Source organism: Bufo bufo, chromosome 5, assembly GCF_905171765.1.
Source record: "Bufo bufo chromosome 5, aBufBuf1.1, whole genome shotgun sequence".
Taxonomy (NCBI): Eukaryota; Metazoa; Chordata; class Amphibia; order Anura; family Bufonidae; genus Bufo; species Bufo bufo.
The window spans coordinates 39,090,142-39,096,141 of record NC_053393.1 but is presented as its reverse complement, the minus strand read 5'-3'; positions in this window follow the sequence as shown (position 1 = coordinate 39,096,141).

Here is a 6,000-nt window from a genome sequence, read left to right as displayed (position 1 = left end):
AGAAAGAGGAAAGGGTTTGTTGTCCCTCAAGATCTATGAAGGTCTTTAGAAAGAGCGGAGGTGACGGAGAGTGCACTGCGCGTGCGCAGCCGGCCTCCATTCATTTCTATGGGGCTGCCGATGGTGTCCTAAGATGGTGGAACCCAAAGATCCAATCTCGGAGCCTACTGAAATCCATGTTTGCCGTTACCAGGAATATTTTACTTGTTTGGCTAAATCAGCTGAAAAGAAATTTAGCATTTTTTTCTACGTAAACTATAATTACAGCGCAATTTATTGTAGCGGAAATCACAGGTTTCTGAGTAATTCCAACCACTAATAGCAGGTTGTAAATTCCTAAAAGAAAAGAATCTATTTATGCCACAAGCGTTCTTTTTTTTTTTTTTTTTTACTGCATCTTATGTTTAATGCAATAAACCTGCAAAGAAGAAAATATAAGTGACAATTAAATAAAAATGTAAAAAAAAAAACAATACATCTAAAATTGTTTAAAAAAAAAAGAATAAAAATGCGCGTCCTCCAAGGAAAGAAAAAATAAATGAAAACAAAATAAATAATTGAATAGTAAAATAGAAAATGCAAAATGATACAATAATAATACACATGGAATAAATAAGCAATAAAGAAATATTGGTTGCTGTTTGAGGTTTTTAGAAATTGCTAGTTTTTTTTTAATTTAAAGAACACAAAGCAATAAAAGTGAAGATACATGTTAAAATAACAATGTGTAATGATACCAATGTTTTTTTTTTTTTTAAAAACTGCTATTTTAAAACTAGAATAATCTTGGTATTAAAGAATGGACAGTTTGCTTAGGGCTTGTTCACAACTGCGCTCGCCTTCCCGTCTTTCTGCTCCTATAACGCAGCAGAAGATCGGAAAGGTGAGCGCAGCTATGAACTTAGCCTTAATAAATCAGTAAATGAGAACAAAAAAAAAAGAGAAAAATAATCAAAAGTAAAGAATAATGAAAATAAGCTCTTGGATAACACAATGGAAAATGTTAAATAATAAAATAATTATTAGAGATTTGATTGATCAAAAATTTGATTCGACTGCTTCGCCGAATTTTACAAAAAATTTGCTTTGTGACAAATTACTTCATGACGAAGCGCATTTCTTTGGAAGTAGTGGGTGCAATGACAGAGAGCGGCGATTGCACCGCCACCGTCATTGTACCCCTCAGATGCCATGTTCATACATGATCACGGCATCTAATATAAATAACAGAGTGTAAAAATACAAAAATCATACTTATCTCATCCATTTGCTCGCAATCTTGCTTGAAGATCTGGCACGAAATCTTGCGCGGCCCGTGATGACATCACCGCACCTGGGATTTCATGCCAGATCTTCAAGCAAGATGGCGTCGGTTGGCCCGTCGCAGCCAATGGAGGAGATAAGCATATATTTTTTTAGTTTTTTACACAATTTTAGGTAAAATCGATTTTGCTACCACGAAGCATGAGGAAATTTGGCTTTGTGGCGAATCGAATTTATCCTGAAATTCGGATCAAAGTCCACTTTGTGGACTTCGATTCACTCAACCCCAATAATAATACAAATGGGAAAAAAATTCATAGAATTAATTATCGCTGTCTTAGGTTTTCAGAAACTGCAAGAATTTTTTTTTTTTAATATCGATTGGAGTTCATAAAGCAGCAAACTAAGCAATAAAAGTAAAAAATGTATAACAATAAAAATGTAAAAAAAAATGCTGCTATAAAATTGGAATAGTCTCAGTATTAAAGAATGAACAGTTTGCTGAATAAATAAGAGCAAAAAATGTTGCGAATTTTTTTTTAATAAAAAAATTGTAGAAGCTGTCGCTGTCTAGCTGTCAGATACAAGCAACTGATTGTGTCAAGCTGTCATAACCTGTAAAGTGAGCACTTGTCAGATACTGTGACACGGGCTTTAGTGGGGGAGCACTGAAAACTTAATGCTAGCTCACCCTTAGGAAATAACATCATTAGGGATGGGCCTTTCAAAGGCATTCCTCCTGCCTAATTCTTCTCACTGTCAGAGGTTGAGCCCTGCCTGACCTTTGGGAATCCTGGTTTGACCTCCATCATTAGCCACAAATATAAACAGATGGGAAAGGCACTGGGACTGGGAGCTTGGACTGAAAAATGACATTGCTCTCTCCAGCAGAGGCCACCAAGAAGCCTAGAGTGAACATTCTTGGGCTAATTCCATTTCAAGCATCACTCTCCGGTTGTAGATTTCACCAGTTGACATATTGCTTTTCCTCTGACTACAAAGGATATGAGCATTCGTCTTCCTCTGGTTACAAAGGTGATCTGGATCCTCCTCGCCAGGTACATGACACAGTCAAGGTCTTTGTGAGCCTAAAGGACGACGTTGTTCTGATGAGGGCATATGTAAATCACCCTAATAACTAATCTAGTGGAAACAATGTATCCATTAAATAGCGCTCATTAATTGTGGGTTTCAGAAGTTCATCGTGAGGTGCGCCATTAATACATATGGGCGGTCGTGAATGTCTTTAGGACTTCTACAACGTCTACACTGCTTAGGAGTTCTTGGTCAAGGGATTAGTCTCCTTGATGTTGACTGACCTAAAGCGAACGAGGAACTACAAGGGCAGCTATGGGGCCTAGAGAGTTAACAGCCCAACTCAACTCAACTGCCGCACCTTCTACACTTCTACAGGAAGTGTAAATGTCATCACACTTGGTCCTGTCAATCATAGTGCAGAGAGAGCAGAGCCTCTACTTGTAACGGCAACATCCCAGTTGCTCCTAGAGACTCATTTGCATACATTAAAACATTATTTTTCTCAGCAATGTGGATACATATGAACATGGGACAAACACAGATGTCTTCAGCTGCCAAGTGCACATGTAACAGGTCAGCCAGTGTCATAGGTACAAATCTGCTGACAGATGCCCTTTAAGTGATTAGTGCTGTTGACTAACCTAGAGCAAAGGTGCAACCACAAGAGTAGCAGCTACTAAGGAGTCTAGAGAGTTAGAGGCCAAACTTTCCAAGACAAAACCATGATGGACACTTGCTCATGGACGATGATGAACACTCCAAGCCAAGATTTTCTTCAAGGGCCCTATGGATATGTGTCACTCCCCACCCTCCCTTGGAACTTCTACTACCTCTACGCTGCCTAGGAGTTCTTGGTTTAGTGATTAATGCTGTTGACTGACCTAGAGCAAAGGTGTAACTACGAGAGTAGCAGCTACCAAGGAACCTAGAGAGTTGGGAGCCCAACTTCAGTTTCCAAGAGCAAAGACAAGACCATGATGACGGACATTTGCTCATGGAGGATTAGGACACCAGGGGCCTCATGGGTGTTGGTTACTCCTCTGGTCTACTAGGATCACTCAAGTGAAAGATGAGGGAATAACAGTGTTGGGCCTCCACATAGACCAATTGAGACATTTTTAACCCCCTCCTATGGAATCAAGGAGGAAAACACAAAGTTCTTGATCCCCCCATGTGACCAGATAGTTCCTTCCAACCATATGTGCCAGTAAACCAGAATCATGGATGCTAGAAGTCAGCTGATGTGGAGGAAACAAAGTAACCAAGAACTTCTCAACTCAACTTTTTGAAGAACAGCAGTTTTTAGATTAACTTACCTTTACATACCTTTACCTTTACTACTCAATCCCCACTCCACAAAGCCATGTTTCCTGTCTTGCACTGATGAGAACTTACAAGCCCGAAACAGCCCTGTTTGACTATTTCTGAATGTAAATAAATACATATTTGAGTGATACACTAGTGATTTAGAGATGATTAGCATAGACCACTACTCCCTCTGATATGAGGGATATTTCTTTAAACAAGGGTTGTCCAGGATTAGAAAAACATGGCTGATTTCTTCCAAAAACAGCACCACGCCTGTCCATGGGTTGTGTCTTATATTGCATTTGTGCTCCATTGAAGTGAATGGGACTGGGCTGCAATACCACACACAACCTGTGGGAGGCACAGTGCTGTTTTTGGGAGAAAGCTACAGTATGTATCGCTGATCCTGTACAACCCCTTTAATGCAATATTTTAGTAACTTGAGTTCTGCACGTCTTTCTACATCATGTTTGATTCTACCTCTATTTTCTAGCATTCAGTCGCCACCACCATTTACAAGGAGAATTTGTTTTCTGAAATAATTCATAAAAATGATGATCAAATTGTTCCCATTTCAAGATCATTTTTGTTCCCATACAGTCTCCTAGCACCGAGCTCTCTGCAGTGATTAAGCAGAAGACAGTCCTCCGTTCTCTTGGCGTACAAACTCTTTGTAACAAAGCTAGAACCAGTCCTGTACCTCACATGGATCCAAAGATCTCCCCAATCATTGCCCTGCTAGATTTATATCCTTTTTGCTGCAGGTCTCTCCTTATCAGAAAACAAGGGGTATGTCCTTTCTGCTGCAGCTCTCTCCATATCACAGCTCAGGGGGAGTGTCCATTCTGCTTCAGCTATCTCCCAATCACAGCTCAGGGGGCGTGTCTTTTCCTCTGCAGCTCACTTCCTGTAACTGTCACAGCTTCTAACATTAGATATGACTGCTGGCAGTTGAAGGATGAAACTGAGATTGTGCGACCACCTCAGCAATGTTATAGAGGTGGAAATAAGGAAAACAACAAACATAAGTTGGCTCTATACAGGGACAACCCCTTTAAGGTTTTCTATTCTCATCTACTTTAATAGAGGTGAAAACCTTATGTTAAAGTTGCAGAACTCTGGAGAATATCTAAAAGGGGTACAGAAGGTCCAGTCAAGGGAGCCCCGAACCCTTCTTCCTCAATAAAGTTGGAAGGCAGGAGCTTTATTGGTTCCCCCTCCCAGCTTTTTAGATACGGACAGCTAAAAGGACTGTCTACTGAGACCCTTTTAAACTGATAAACGCCCTTTAACTAATATCTACTAAGTGACCAAATTCACAATAATATTTCTACCAGAGAACAGTTTTACTACAGGGCAGAAAGAGTCAAATCTAAAATAGAATCTCTTTTATTAATCTATGATTTTTTAATCATGGTTTTTATGCAGAGCTGGAACGAGTTTAATAAAAGTAAAGTGGTATCTCTGGATTATTTAAAGAGGAGAATGACTGCCAAGTAAGGTCCAGTCCCATTAAAAGGAACATACGTTCGTAAACTGCATTTACATAGGAAGAGTGCCCTGGGTAATGGTGTAGTAAAACTGGATTAGAGTGGCATTTCACAGTCCAAAAATCTGTGTCATATCTACTTTAGTATCACAACACTGATAGATAACCTGGTAGGTGGGTGGTGTCTGGCGCCAAACTGCTAGTTCCAAAACAGTTTTGTTATGACACTCCTCTCTTGTATCTCCTGGATCTACCTTTCTTCCCTACAGGTCCAACTTCTTATCTGTTAAAGTTCTCAACTTCATGTCCCCTTGCCTTTTCAAAGATCCACATGCTTGTCGTTCACAGGTCCATCCTCTTGCACAGGTCCACCCTTGTCTTCAAGAAGTCCACCTTCTTATTTTCTACAGGCCCACCTTCTTGTCTTCTGCAGGACCATATTATTGTCTCTCGTATGTCTTTATTGTTGTTGCCCACAGATCTACCATCTTTTTTTTCTCCCTCATCTTCCACAGTTCCACCTTCTTGTCTCCTACAGGCCCACTTTCTTGTCTCCAACAGGCTGACTTTCTTGTCTTCCACACATTCGCGCTCTAGTATTTCGCATGTCCACTTTCTTGTGTCACTCAGATTAACAAAATTGTCTCCCACAGGTCCACCTTCTTGTCTCCCACATGTCAATCTTTTTGTTTACCACAGGTCCATCTTCTGGTCTCCCACAGGTTTATCCTGTTGTCTCTCACAGGTCCAAATGCTTGTCGCCCACTGGTCTACCATGTTTCCTTCCACAGATCCAAACCTTTGTCTTTCACAGGTGTACACTCCTGTCTTCCAAAGGTCTAATGTACCTTCATATTCCACATAAATACTCTCACAGTTTTACCTTCTTGTCTCTGTCAGGT